Raw genomic sequence first — 14,844 nt, 5'->3', positions numbered from 1 at the left:
GAATCCCCTCACTGTCAGGACCTTCCACAAGGGCAAATAGTTTTATTAGAAGGACATAGAAAATGTCCTTGTTTATCCTAATACACAGAATATTCTGAGCCCACCTGAGGAATTATCAGTATCTTTCAGGAGACAACATATTCTCCCAGCTCTCATGCCCCACCCTAATGTCTCCCTTGAAATACAAAGTCATCTGACAATTAGGAAGAACATTTTATTGTATATCTGTGTGTTTTTAAATGCTGGCAGTGGGGTGTCATTTTGTCCCTTTATCCTGTGGCTTAAAATCCATCTTCTGTATAAATACACTGCTGAGCAATTGTAGTGATCATTATTATCTTTATCAAGGACACTGAAGCAGTCAACGTATTGCTACTCAGGATCCAACCTGGATCTGCATGGAGTTGGATTTGAACCCACAGTCTCCATATTTCCAACTCTAGGCAGTTGAGCTAACCACCCCCCCAACACACACACACACACACACACAGACACACACACACGTGCAATGCCCAGGATGATCTATGCTCTCTTATGTGGAAAATGTGATGGATAGAGACGGCTCAAGACTAAACTGGAACCCCAAATCAATAAACATATTAGGACTGGGTGCTCACAAATTGGCAGCCATTTAATTCCCTGCTAGTAATGCTTTTCTTCCAGACGTGAGCTGGGTGCAGTTTGCCCTTGAAGCTCCCTCAGTGGGTCAAAGGAAGCACCTTTTCCACTTAGTGCTCCAACTAATCTTCTTAGTGCGTATTTATTTAAAAACTTGGTAAAGACTCTTATTTCTATCCGGTTGGTATTCATTGGCTGAAAGGAAGACTTCATGTCACTCCATTTATTAAAACTTTTTATTATAGGGGCACCTGGGTGGCTCAGTCGGTTAGGTGGCTGCCTTCAGCTCAGGTCATGATCCTGGAGTCCCGGGATCGAGTCCCGCATCGGGGTCCCCGCTCAGCGGGGAGTCTGCTTCTCCCTCTGCCTCTGACCCTCCTCCCTGCTTGTGCTCTCTCTCTCTGTCTCAAGTAAATAAATAAAAAAAATTTTTTTAAAGTTTCATTATAGATATTTTCAAATATTCACAAATATTGAGATAACATAATAAACCTCTATATGCCTATCATTCCTTTTCAACTCTTTTTTTTTTTTTGGCTCATGCCTTTAGTTTTAAGGGTGATCCCAGTCGATTCTCTGGAAACAATGTGCAGTACAAAGTTCACAGTGTTTAGAACATCTGTCATGGAGTTTTCCTCATCTCCGTATGAGATACAACCATCTGATCAGTTACAATCATCTGATCAATTTGCTAAAATAAAACACCCAAGACTCCATACTGATTCTTGACATCCAATTCTCGGGCAGCCCCAATGGCTCTACCTCCAAAGTCTATCTCCTATCTGGCCACTTGCCCTTACCTCCACTGCTTTTTCCCCAGTGTGAATCCTCATCGGCTTTTCTGTCCTGATTACTGCAATATAATGTCTCCGAGCTCCACCATGATCTGGTCCCCACAAGGCTATCCAAACAATTACATCACCCTCCTGCTTACAACCCTCCAGTGGCCTCTACTTTTGTCCCCCACGACCCTTTTCACTAATGCATGTGGCCAGTACGTTCTTTTACAAACATAAATAGACCAAGTCATTCCCCTTCTCGAAATCCTCCAATAGTTTCTTATTGCACTTAAAGACAGACTCCTTGGCCCGCCCTTTCTACATATCCTGACCTTGCCTACCTCTCAGAAGTAAATTTCCAATTTATCTTCATTTTGCTCACCGTACTGCAGCTGTACTCGCTTTCCTTTAGTTCCTTGAACATGTCAAGTCATGCTCCATCCACCTCAGGGCCTTTGCACGTGCTTCCCATCCCTTACCCTGTACACAGATCTTCACTGTTAACACCTTCCTGTCATCCAGGAATCAGCCCAAATATCACCTCCTAAACTAGCTCCCCAGCTCCAACACACTATTATGAAATTATCTTATAGCATATGCTTATTATCTTTCCATCTACTATTATAACAGCTCTATGAAAGAAGACACCTTTTTCTGCCTTATTCACCACTATATCTGGAGTTCCTGGAACAAGGTAGATCATGGGAACACTACAAAATTTATTGAAGGAAAATGAATGGATGAATGAATGAAACAAAAAGGAACTTCAGAATCTTATTGTAAGAAGCTTATAGGTAATAGCTGCTTTTCCGAATGAGAAATGTAAACTTAATGACAGAGCAAGCAGCTTTATAAGCCCTCCTGGGGGCTTTGGTAGGTTGTATGGGACCACTGAAAATTCTAGAGAAGAACTGCCTCATGCAGAGACAAAGCCCACAGTGTAAGTTAGCAAAGACTGTAGAAAGGATCCTTATATCCCCAGATAATATTCCTCCCTGCCTCCCCCTGCCTAATTTTCCTGCTATCAGAGAAGTGACTGTGGGTGAAATGTGTGCTCAGTGGTCTCTTGAGTACAGAGGCCATGTATCCTACCTCTTAATAACTTCCCAGCTCATAATGCAGTTCCATTTTTCCATCACTTCGAACTCCCTAATTCCTGACAGGGTACTTTGACTCCCCATCTTGCCCCTGAAACTGATCTCTCCACATTTGTACCCCAATTCTCAGCTCCCATTCTCAGTCGTCATTCTCTTTGGCCCTCTCATCATTCCCTACTACTGACCACTTTATTCTTGTGGAAACTCTCTGTTCCAACAACCTGCATGGCATTGAACTTCTAGCTATCTTTCTACTGCTGTAGATTCCCTGCTCCTATGTACTGAATCTCTATCCTTGACATTCTCCAAGGTTTACATCTTAGCCCTCTTCTTTACTCAGTCTATTCTGTGTTATCTATGTCCTAATTACAGCGTGAAGTCATCTATTTGGATAGCCTAACAATGAGTCCAAAGCTTCCAACTGAGCTAATCTTTTCTCCAGAATCAGCTTTCCTTCCAGATTTTCCTATGTCCAATGTTACATTTAGTCATTCAGTTAAAAAAAAAAAAAAAAAAAAAGCTTATATCCTGGACTGCTCAGTCTTCTCCTAACTTCTCCCACCAGAAACATTCCATTTTAATTTTATTATATTGTTTATTTAAGTCCCTTTCTCTATCATAATCAATTAATCCTCCCATTTCCATTCTTTTATCTGTTCCAGTAAATCTAGTCCAGTTAACCTTGAAACATGCTTTGCCCACACAACTGTATCACTCAAAAACTATCTTTGGCTGCCCTGCCCTAAGTGACGGCCCCACCTCTGACCATAGCATTTGTTGTCTTTGTCACTCGTTAAATGCATTCCTTTAACACATTCTCTCTCTCGTGCTATCCTGTGTTGTTTGTGTATTCCCAACTAGACAGAGATACTCAGAAAGGAATAGATGTAATAATTACAGCTAACATGTATTGAGTACTAATAAGGTTCCATGCACCCTGCCAAGTGCTCTCTATTTATTTTCTCATCTAATTAATAATAGCACCTACAGTCCAGTGACGTGCTGCTACTTTATCCCCATGGCACGGAGCAAATAAGGATTTAGGTCACTCAGCTACTCACTGATGGAGCCGGGTGGGGGGGACCTGTTCTGCCTAACTGTGAGTAAGGCCTGTGTTCTAGGTGATACTGCCTAGGTGCCCAGTGAAGTACCTATTCGTAGAGGACGCTTAATAAATGCGAACGGTGGTAACACTCACACCCCAGTAGAACGATGGGGGCACTCGGTAAGTGCTGGAGGTGCCCTCAGTTCGTAGCAGAGCGCCCGAAGAGGCAGGAATGTGTTTGCCTCATTCGTTCTCAAGTGGAGCGCTTGTCCCCTGTCAACCAAGCAACTGCTGTGATTTACAAGGCACTGGTTTCTGATGAAGAGCTCCCTGCCTCCAGGACGCAGTAATAGGAGCACCTGTTCCGGAGCCCCAGAGGGTGCAACTGGAGCTTTCTGTGCGAGGGGGATTGTTCGGGGAGCGCGACGGCCGAGCCGCGCAGCGCCGCCCTTGTCACTGGGCCAAGGAGCCGACCCGCTGAAGCCGCGATGCCAAGGAACGTTCTGTCCAGGCTGTGTGCATGTTAAGATTCCCAGAAAGAGAAAGAAACGTTGGATGAGAAGCTGAGGCAAGATTCTCCAGCCTTGTACAAGGCATTTAGCTTTTAGTTGTTATAAAAATGAAAATAATTGTGAAAGCAGGGAGGAATCCGCAGCTGCTCGGGGCTAGTCATACCATAAGAGATCCCACCAGGCCCTCTTTATTGTTGCAGTTTTGGCAAATTATTTTCTTATCACACACAACCTCCTCACTTCTGTTCCTGGATAAGCAATTAGGCTCATAAAGCTGTGGGTCAGCCACAGTTGAGCATCCAGCTCGCGGAACAGCCGGCCGTGGGGAGCTCGGGAGCCCGCTCCTCCGCAAAGCAGCAACTGGGGTCCATCAGGAGCTGGCCCCCGCCCGGTCCATCGGTAGCCCCGGGTCTGGGGGCGCGGCGTGGATCACCCGCCCCCCCGGCCGAGCTTCGCCCGCCGGGATGAGCGCCCCGTGACGGCCAGGGCTGGGGAGCAGCTCCGCGGGGGCGAGCGCGCGCGGGCAGGTGCACCACCGCACACGGGCCGCCGCGGACAGAAGGGGCCGGGTGCCCACCACACATGTGCGCTGGACAAATGCGCTGGCATCTCCGGCGTGGGCAGAGAGCATGCCGCTCCCATTATGCCGGCCCATTAGGGAAGCAATTGGAAAAAAACCATTTAGCAATTTGGACAGGAGTGAGGCTGCAGAATGGCTCGTTTCTCTGTGACAGCCTGCCACGTACAGATGAAAGGGAAGGCTTGTAACAAATTTTCATTACCCCCAAATAAAAAAACAACAGCAGGCAAAGCAAGGGCTTTGAGGCTGAGAGGTGGGGCCAGAAATCCATCCAGAAGACCACAAAGGAGCCTCAGCAAAACAAATCAATCACTCTCTCCAGCCACTTCCACTGGCAGAGTGCGGTTCATGCAAATGGCAATCAGGCCTGTCAGCCTGTCAGGCTCTGGCCTTCAGCTCCTTGCCTCACACTATTCATTAAGTGCACCAAAATACAGCCTGCAGGGCTCTCGCCTTGCTCAATGCCCTCGCTCACCTTCCCTCAACAACCTACGCCCCACAAGAACACCCACTCCCAAGCTGGGGGGCAGCGACCGCAGGATTTGGTCAAGGGAAGCGACGGGGAGTTTGCAAACAGCACCAGGGTCTTTGCATTTTGCTTTGCTTCCGGCTTTAGCTAGCACCGGGTGGAAATCAGACCTCTGATTCAGAAGGGCAAAGGGTCCTGTGGGGCTCCCAGATGCTCAGGGCTGCCGTTCTCCCACCCCCAATTCAGGCTCTGCTGAGAGAGTCCAGGACACCACCAGGCACAGGCCCCAAATGAAACCCCAGCCTCTGCATATCCCACACAAGTCCCACGGCCCACTCCGGCTCTAATGAGTCTGGCTGCCCGCAGAGCTGTATAATGCATTGCGCCTTTGACCTTATTAGAAGACAACTACACAAATACCGCCTTTTCCTGGCCTGGGTGTCTGTCCACAGGTATCCCCAGCACGTTTACCAGGGCAGATAAAAATGAATTGTGGCAGGAGGTTGCAGGCTGGATGTTGAATAAGACCAGGGCTGGAATAGAGAGGTTTTCCATCCCATGATTTCTCAAAACCCCAGTCTTTCATTATCAACCGCTTCAAAAACACATGTTATTAAACATCTGGGTTTTAGCGACATCCAGGACTGCACAAAGAATGGAATAAGTGAGATTTGGTGCATGCGTGTGTGAGGTGGGTGTTTAAGGATTGTTCCCCATTAGAACACTAGTGTTGACAGCTGAAGGAAAGGGTCTGCTCATGGCCCCAAGAATATCAAGACGAGGCTCTAGTGCTACCATTTCTGTTTGCATGAGATTAAACTAGTTTGTAAAGAAACAGCATATAAAATGCATAAAGATGTTTTAGTCTCCCTAATAGGACATATGTTAGATGTCAAGGATTTGTGATGTTTGTGGTGCATACACACAGCTAACTAGGGAGCTCAGATGAAGAGTATCCCCAAACGGCCGAGCCATCTGAAAAAGATCCACTCAGGACAGGAACAAAGATTTGTGGAGCGCCTTCAGTGTGCCAAAACCCTTAGACAAGTTGTGTTTTCTTAATGGTAAACCGAGGTCCAAAGGGTTTTTCTAACTCGCCCAAGGCTCTACAGCCAGAGAGGGGCAGAGCCAGGAGGGAGAGTGCAGTTGGGGGGAGGATAGAGGGTTGCTGGGAGACAACCACAGAGCCAAGACGCAGAGCGCCTCCTCTGTCCCAAGCACTGGCCCAGACGCCAGGAGTAACAAAGAGGCAGGAGAAATGAGATTCTCCTTTAAGGAGCTTGAGACCAAGACGCTATCAGAGGCACCATCACCATGAAACACCATGATGAACAATGGAGGGAATCAGAGAATGAAGAGATGATAACTGGGATGGGAAAAATATGTTTGAGAGGCAGTGGTAGGTGGGTTTGACTGAGGTCCTGGCCAGAAATTTCTCTCTCCACACCTAAGGATCCCAAGCTGTTATTAAGGGAACTGAATACTGACCTTTCCGATTTCCTCAAGCTTTCCCAGTCCAATAGACTAGATGCACTGGTCAGAGGGAAAAAGGAAGGGGAAGTAGGCTTAAGATTAAGAATTCTTGAAACAACCTCAGTGTCCATCTGTGAATGAAAATGGGGCATATGTATATAATGAAACATTTGGTCATAAAAAAGAATGAAATCTTGCCATTTGCAACAACATGGATGGAACCTAGAGGGTATTATGCTAAGTGAAATAAGTCAGAGAAAAACAAATACCATGTAACTCGACTTATATGCGGAATCTAAAACAAAACAAAACAACAACCAAAAAAAACTGAACCCATAGATACAGAGAAACAGATTGGTTCTGAGGCAAGGGTTAAAAGGGTGAAAGTGATCAAGCGGTACAAACTTCCAGTTATAAAATAAGACTGAGGATGTCACATACAGCATAGCATCGATAGTCAATAACACTGTATTGTGTATTTGAAAGTTGCCAAAGAGTAAATCTTAAAAGTTCTCATCATAAGAAAAAACATTGTAACTATGCGTGGTGATGGATGTTAACCAGACTGTGGTGATCATGTCACAATATATGCAAATATTGAGTCATTAGGTTGCCCACCTGAAACTAACATAATGTTCTATGCCAATTATATCTCAATTAAAAATAAATAAATAGGGGCACCTGAGTGGCTCAGTCGTTAAGCTTCTGCCTTTGACTCAGGTCATGATCCCAGGGTCCTGGGATTGAGCCCCGCGTCGGGCTCCCTGCTCCGCGGGAAGCCTGCTTCTCCCTCTCCCACTCCCCCTGCTTGTGTTCTCTCTCTCACTGTGTCTCTCTCTGTCAAATAAATAAATAAAATCTTTAAAAATAAATAAATAAATAAAAATGAAGAGAACAAAAGAATTTTTTCAGAAGTGTGCTGCATCTTCGCTAAGAAAATGGCACCACTCTCTGTTCTTCCTGAGGTCGACACTGTCCAGGGACAGAAGAAAAGAGTACCAGTAAGTCAACGCATGAGTGAAGAGACAGACTGTATTTTGCAGGGTGTCTATTGCTGAATGGGGGATGTCGGTACTGAAGACTTGTTTGCCACATTCATTTCGTCCTGGTCTGCTTCATTCGTGGACATTGGCTTGGGCCCAGGATGGAGGGAGAGGACCTGGCATTAGTGATCTACTGGTCACCCAGAGAACACGCTCTGATATTTTTACAAATAATCTGCAAGCCTAGAATTTTAGAATAAACCATTGACTTGCATAGTCAACGCTTTTGTGACACCTCTCTTCCTATTTTGAGGAGTACTGCAACTGTGAATAAATTCAAGCTTACAGAACACCTTGAGGTTCAGGGCCCAAGAGTGTTCTCTGGCTAAGATTATGTATAAGGGACCAATAAATCAATATCCAATGTCTTCAACAAGTTTGTCAACAGTTATAAGGTGTGGGTAGTAGCATTCTCTTGTAAAGCTCCCCCGACATGTATTCTCTCTCATTCACTTTCCTTTACTACCTGTACTCGGTGGACAATGTTATCTCCATTCCAGGTCCGGGGTGACAACACAACGTACCCCAAGGTCCCCCGGCAGTCCTACTGACTCAGAACCCCTCAGGTGGAGCCCCAGAATCTGCATTTTACCCAGCTCCCCAGGTGATCAGTAGGCACCCTGACGGTCGTGAACCGCCGTTAAAACAAACCCCTCCCATCGCCACAGTGCCCCCTCGAAACAAGGACCATGACCAGCTAAAATAATAAAATAAAGTGTGTATTTATCCCGGGATGCAGAATTGCTCCCCAAGCAAAGCAGTTGGCTGACAGGTGCTGGCCACGACTAGAGCCGTATTTCCAGGCAATGGACAATTCCTCCAGCCCAAATGAAACTTCAGCTTAAAATAACAATGACAGTTTTGTGCAACAGCAATGAACATTCCGATTTATCAGTCTCCAAAAATCATATGGACTGCGTAATGCCATCAGATCCAACAGTGCCATCCAGCAGCAAGCTGGGTTGCGCTTTAACCTCATATATCATGTCTGGGAGAGTCAGAATAATATCACAGGGCTGGCTTCCATTTTGCTTTTTCTGAACACGTTCTGACTCACCTCACCTCTCGACATAGATACTGTACTGCTGACCCCATCCTCTCCTATTCACTTGTTTTAGATCCTTCTCCTTCAAGTACTTTTCCAAACTCAGCCCCAGTGAGCATGCAAGGGTCTTAGAGAACATGCAGTCCTTCAGAGCCCAATGGGGGATGCCTAAAGCAACTAGGAAAAACAATAATTCATGTCTCCAAATTCCCGAGGAAAAAAAAAGAAATCCCAGCAAGGTAAACAGATTTGTAAATAAGTGTTAAGTCTTCTTTACAATATTTATCAGTTTGGTTTAGAACAAAGCATGATTAAATATTTATGGTAGACACTGGTGTATTCTGGCTTCTCCTTAGTTAGGGGCTGAGGTCAAGGATACCTGGGGGTCTGCTTTCTGTCTGACCCACAAAGGGCCAGAAGCACACTTTCTCCGCATAGAAGGAAAACCTACTGGGGCATTTCTTCTTTACAACCAAATGCAAAGCTGCCTGCTGTGTAAACAGATGGAACTAAGAGACTAAGTGACACCATTCTCAATGCAAAAGACGTTAACCCTAAGTTTTCACAGCAATGCACTGGAATTCTCAAAGGCTAAAAGAAGCTCACAAAGCCCTATGCAAAAGTAGAGCAACCTTGTTCCACCGGTGAGCTCAGATTTTGTACACTCTAGTTCAATCGCTGACTAGAGAGGGCGGGTAGCTCAGCAGGAAAACAAGGATCCAGGTGGAAGGCAAAACGATGTTGGGTCAAGTGGATCTGACTTACCAAGAGGTATGGGCCCAATATGCTTGCAGATTTCCTGATTTGGATGGGACTTCTTATCTCCTGTTAGTAGCAAGACTCCCTTTTAAAGGTAATAGCTACATTTTCTCACTTGTTCATGGAGCTTGCACAGTTTGAGATTTCTGACTCTCCCATTTTTCATACAAATGGAAATCCTCGCAGTGAGCTCTCAGAGGTTTCTTATACCAGCCCTTCCTGTCTCTGGCCTGTTTCCTCAATGGCCATTTGCTCCCTTTGCTGCACTCATAGTAATACATGTGGTCTCAATTACCTAGAAAAGATCAAACTGTAACCTGTTGTCTTTCTGACCACACTGCCCCTACCACATCATTTCCTCTCTCCTCTGAAAAGCATCCTGCCAAATTGCAAGGGGACAGGTAAAACAATGGGTTCTATCCTCTTTGGCAAAGATAGGAAGATTGCAGCAAAGCATGAGGAAGAGAGAGGACAGATTCTAAAGTGTATTCTTGAAAGTGGCTACGAGAGTAAATTTTAAATGTTCTCACCATAACAACAATAACAACAAAATGGCAGTTATGTGAGTTGAAGGACATATTAACCAACCTCACTGTGGTAAACATTTTGCAATATACACATGTATCAAATGATCACATGGTCTTATATATCTTCAACTTATACAATGTTATATGTCAATCATAGCTCAATATAGCTGGTAAAAAATAAAAAGAGGGGTGAGGTAAGTCATTTTCACCCCCATTCTGCACTCCAGTGAAGTTGCCCAAGGTGCATTTACATGGACTCTCTTCTGACAGCCTGCTCATCCCATAGATGGGAAGAAATGGGTTCAGTGTAAATAAATGATAATGAGTCCATTGAAGCATTATACAAAATGGTCCCCTAGTGGCAGGAAAGAGTTAATGTACCTCCCAAAGTGCCTAACTTACAGTCGGGATGGGACTTCACTCTGGGAAAACGAGGCTCCACAAACCTAAACTTTGATGAAAGACGTCAGCAAGACGGGAAGTCAGAAAAAGGAGGGTAATTATTTTTTTTTAATCATGCATGAGTATTTTGCTCTGGTGGGTACTAACTCAATCATTTCTAGTAGGCCAGAGGATGGAAAAGGCAAAGGATGAAAGAAGAGAGACCCAAAGAGAAGAAAAAAGACACAGAGGAAGAGACGTGAAAAGAAGAAAGAGCAAGTGACATGTATAGTATTTTTTATTTGTCCTGACTGCATTTGAAATGTCTGAGTTGCAAAAATCGAATCCCCCATGTCTCAAAGCCCCTCCAGGTAGTTGAAAACAGTCACCATCTGCCTCCCAGAGGAAGTTAATCCTTGACTTTTATCAACTACAGTAAACTCTACTTAGTGTTACTAGTTACAGGTATCAGAATTCTCTCCCTGGAATTATATTTTAAGGATCTATGTATCTCTATCTTTTTGCAAAGGCAATAAAAGATCACGTTAAAAAAATAAACTTCTGGTGGGCTTAAACTTTATTGTTTAATCTCCTAAATTTGACTGCCTAGATCCACACAAGATTGCTAAAAATGTGAAGCTCTTTGAGGGCAATAGATTCTAACCGTAGTAGTAATAATGGTGGTGGTAGTGGTCTTTCTCTCGGAACTTCATTAGAGTACTTGCTTTGTAATAGATATGGCATGTTACAACATGATGAGCCAAAAAATAAATAAATGTTGCTTGATAATAAAACATTAAGTAAACACCTTGGGCGCCTGGGTGGCTCAGTTGGTTAAGCGACTGCCTTCGGCTCGGGTCATGATCCTGGAGTCCCAGGATCGAGTCCCGCATCGGGCTCCCTGCTCGGCAGGGAGTCTGCTTCTCCCTCTGACCTTCCCCCCTCTCATGCTCTCTCTCTATCTCATTGTCTCTCAAATAAATAAATAAAATCTTTAAAAAAAATAATAAAAATAAAAAATATTAAGTAAACACCCATATCCTTTTACTTATTTTTTTCATGTATAAACTATCATATCTATTCTAAAAATTTAGGATAGATATATACAAAAAGAAGAGAATTCTCACATAACTCCACCTGCCAGACATAACTATTCTTAACATTTTTGAATCTACACATTCATTATTACATATATATTCATCATTGAATATTATATATATATATAATTATGTTAAAATGAATCCTTGCATACTGTTTTGCCACACACTCATTTTTCTTTTAACAATATAGTTAGGGGTGCCTGGGTGGCTCAGCCGGTTAAGCGTCTGCCTCTGGCTGAGGTCATGATCTCAGGGTCCTGGAATCGAGCCCCACATCAGGCTCTCTGCTTGGCGGGAAGCCTGCTTCTCCCTCTGCCTGCCACTCTGCCTATTTGTGCTTTCTCTCTCTCTGTCAAATAAATAAATAAAATCTTTAAAAAAACACGCAGTATAGTTAAAACAATATAGTTTTCTATGGCTCTCTTTTCACTTCATTATTATGTAAAATCGTAAAAACTGTTTTTAATGAATGCATATGTTTCATTATGTGGGTACATCAAATATTATTTACTCTATTTGTCTAATTTACGATCAGATATTTATGTTGGTTCCAATTATCTGTATTTGAAACAATGTTAAGGCAAACATTTCAGAGCTAAATCTTTGTGTACACTCATGATTATTTTCTAATTCTATTAAATGGAATTATGAGATCAAAGGATTCAGCCTTTTAAAGTTGACTCTTTTATACTGCCAACTTAATATCCTGAAAGCTTCTACCAATCTGCTCTTCTACCAGCAGTGCGCATACATGTATTTTCAAAGTAAAGAGCCAAATAACAGATCCCGTTCAAAAAAGGTTAATTTTACATTTCTGACCCCAGCACAAATTTGTGGTAGGTAAGAATAATCTCAGCAATACGATCATAAAGATTTTTTGTTAGGTTGAAATGATGAGGATTAATATGTTTATGAATTAAAGCTTTTTCTAGAAATACAAATTTGGTATCTGAGGATTGCAATAATCACAAACAGTAAACACAAGAAAATGGATTACATCATTGTATGATCAACTTTGTGGGCATAGAATAGAGAGGTCTTATGCACACAGTGGCCTAAGGAGCAGACCCAGAGCAGAAAATCAAACTCAGTGCTGCATTCACTCATTCACTGGTGCTTTCTTTCAACATTTATTGACTATCCCTGTTTTCACCATACCAGGTGCTAGGTTTCATGGAAGCTCAAAACTAAGAAAAACTCTTAATTCTAGTTCTTATAATAGATCATATACTTCCCAGAAATTTCTTCAAAAATTCAGAGGCTTCCAAGAGTTGTCCAAAATGGTAACTGATCACTTTACAAAACCAAATTAGCAAAGCACATAATTCTTTAATTAATCAACTGATTTATTGAGCATCTCTTATACACAAGGCACACCGAATACTATGAGACAGTTTCTGCTCTTCATAGCTTCAAATCTAACCCAAAAAGATGACAATAAACACACATAAAAACTTAAATGGCAATCCATGGCACAAAAGAAAGTGCTGCTGCAGAGACTCCATGGAGTGAAAGGTCTAGTTTTGCTCTGCACTGCAGTGGCCAGAAGTAGAACTTAGGCTATGCCTTAACAAATGGTGGAGTGCCAATGAATGGGGGGGGGGGCGCACGGAGGGGGGTGAGGGGGCAGGGTGATGGGCAATCAGCCTGAACAAAGCCTCAGAAGTTGGTGTGCAAGGCATAGTGGGGAGGAAGAGCAGTGAGAAGCCCAGGATGACCTTGCTGGAGCGGAGAGTTCAGTGTGAAGAAAAGAAGAAGGAAATTCTGGAAAAGCAACTGAAGCCAGATTGGTGCACATGATGAAAACAGGGCTAATGATGTAGGACTCCATCCTAAGGCACTGGGTAACAGACAATTTTAGAGGAACGGGGTGCAGGTGGGGACAGGATCCTAGAAAAATCCATGTCTACAGAGAGCAATTTGACATAGAGGTATGTAAGGAAGAGAGACCAACATCGAGAGGCCAGGATGGCGAGGTGCTTGGTGGGCTCAGTTGGTACAGCATGTGACTCCTGACCTCAGAGTCAGGAGTTCAAGCCCCACACTGGGCATGGAGCTGACTTTTTATCAATTAATTAGCTACTAATTAACTAATAAGAGGCCAGTTTGGAGACTGCAATAGTAACCTAGGTGTGAGGTAATTAGGTGTTAAAGACCAGGCAGATACATCAAGAAGGGAAAGGGAAGGAATTCCAAATATCGGAACAGCTGAGTTTGAGGGGCTGGTGGGGCTTCTGTCATTCAGTCACCCTTTCTTCATATGGTCAATTAAAAAACACAAAGGGATAGTAGCACATTGCCTCTCTGGCCTTGGCGCAGTGTTTCTCCTCTGTCCCCTGACTCAGAGACAATACTTACATTAGACAACCATAAAACCAAGTGTGGATTTGAGTACCCTCGTTGGGAATATTTTTAACATACTTATTAAAAGCCTTAAATATTAATAAGAGGCAATTCTTCTCCTTTATGAATGCATGCATTACATATAAATATATATGCTATTGTGCATTTTGAGATTATGATTCACATATTGTACATCTAACTTTGGAGGAAGTAAAGCTCTAATTAAATATCCTGTGCTTGAAAATGTTGGGATAATTTGCAGAAAATATTTCAAAACTTCTTTAAATGGCTCAGAAGCATTGAAACTTTTAAGAAAGACTACATCTTGGTGAAAAGCATGAATGTCTTTTTTTTTTTTAATGAGAATTTAAGAATGTTTATTAAAAAAGAAATAAATTTTCCATTTCAGCTCATTTGGCTTCATCTGCTATTAAATCCTACATATACCCAGGAGTTACACTGATGTACTTAAATATTATTTCTGTGTTGAGATTGCCTAATGAGGCAATTAGTGGAACTCCTCAGATAGCTGGACCAAACACTTTTCGGCAGACAGAAGAGGTCCACTCAGGCAACAATGCAAAGTGCCTACACTCCCTGCCCACTTCTATTCGACCCTGTGGCTTCGACAAGGTGAGTGGTGGATTTTGGAAGGTAGACAAAACCATGCGCTTTGCCCACATAGATAAAAAAGGAGCTTGAGGCCCGTGTGTATGGAAACCATGTAAAAAGCCCAATGTTGAAGAATAGAACTTTCTATTTGTTTCTTTCTGAAGTACTAGTTCTGTGCCTTTGCTCTCATCCAAAGTCGTCCAAACTGTAGTCTTTAAAGAAACCACCTCTTGTTACTTATTTACTTTCTTTAAACATAGATTATCATGGGGCGTCGGTTAAGCATCATCTGCCTTCGGCTCGGGTCATGATCTCAGGGTCCTGGGATCAATCCCCACATCAGGCTCCCTGCTCAGCAGGAAGCCTGCTTCTCCCTCTCCCTGCTGCTACCCTGGCTTGTGCTCTCTCTTTCTCTCTGTCAAATGAATAAATAAAATATTTTTTTAAATAAATAAATAAAA

Source organism: Mirounga leonina, unplaced genomic scaffold (genome assembly GCF_011800145.1).
Source record: "Mirounga leonina isolate KUSES-001 unplaced genomic scaffold, KU_Mleo_1.0 Mir_93, whole genome shotgun sequence".
NCBI lineage: Eukaryota > Metazoa > Chordata > Mammalia > Carnivora > Phocidae > Mirounga > Mirounga leonina.
This window is presented reverse-complemented; position numbering follows the sequence as displayed.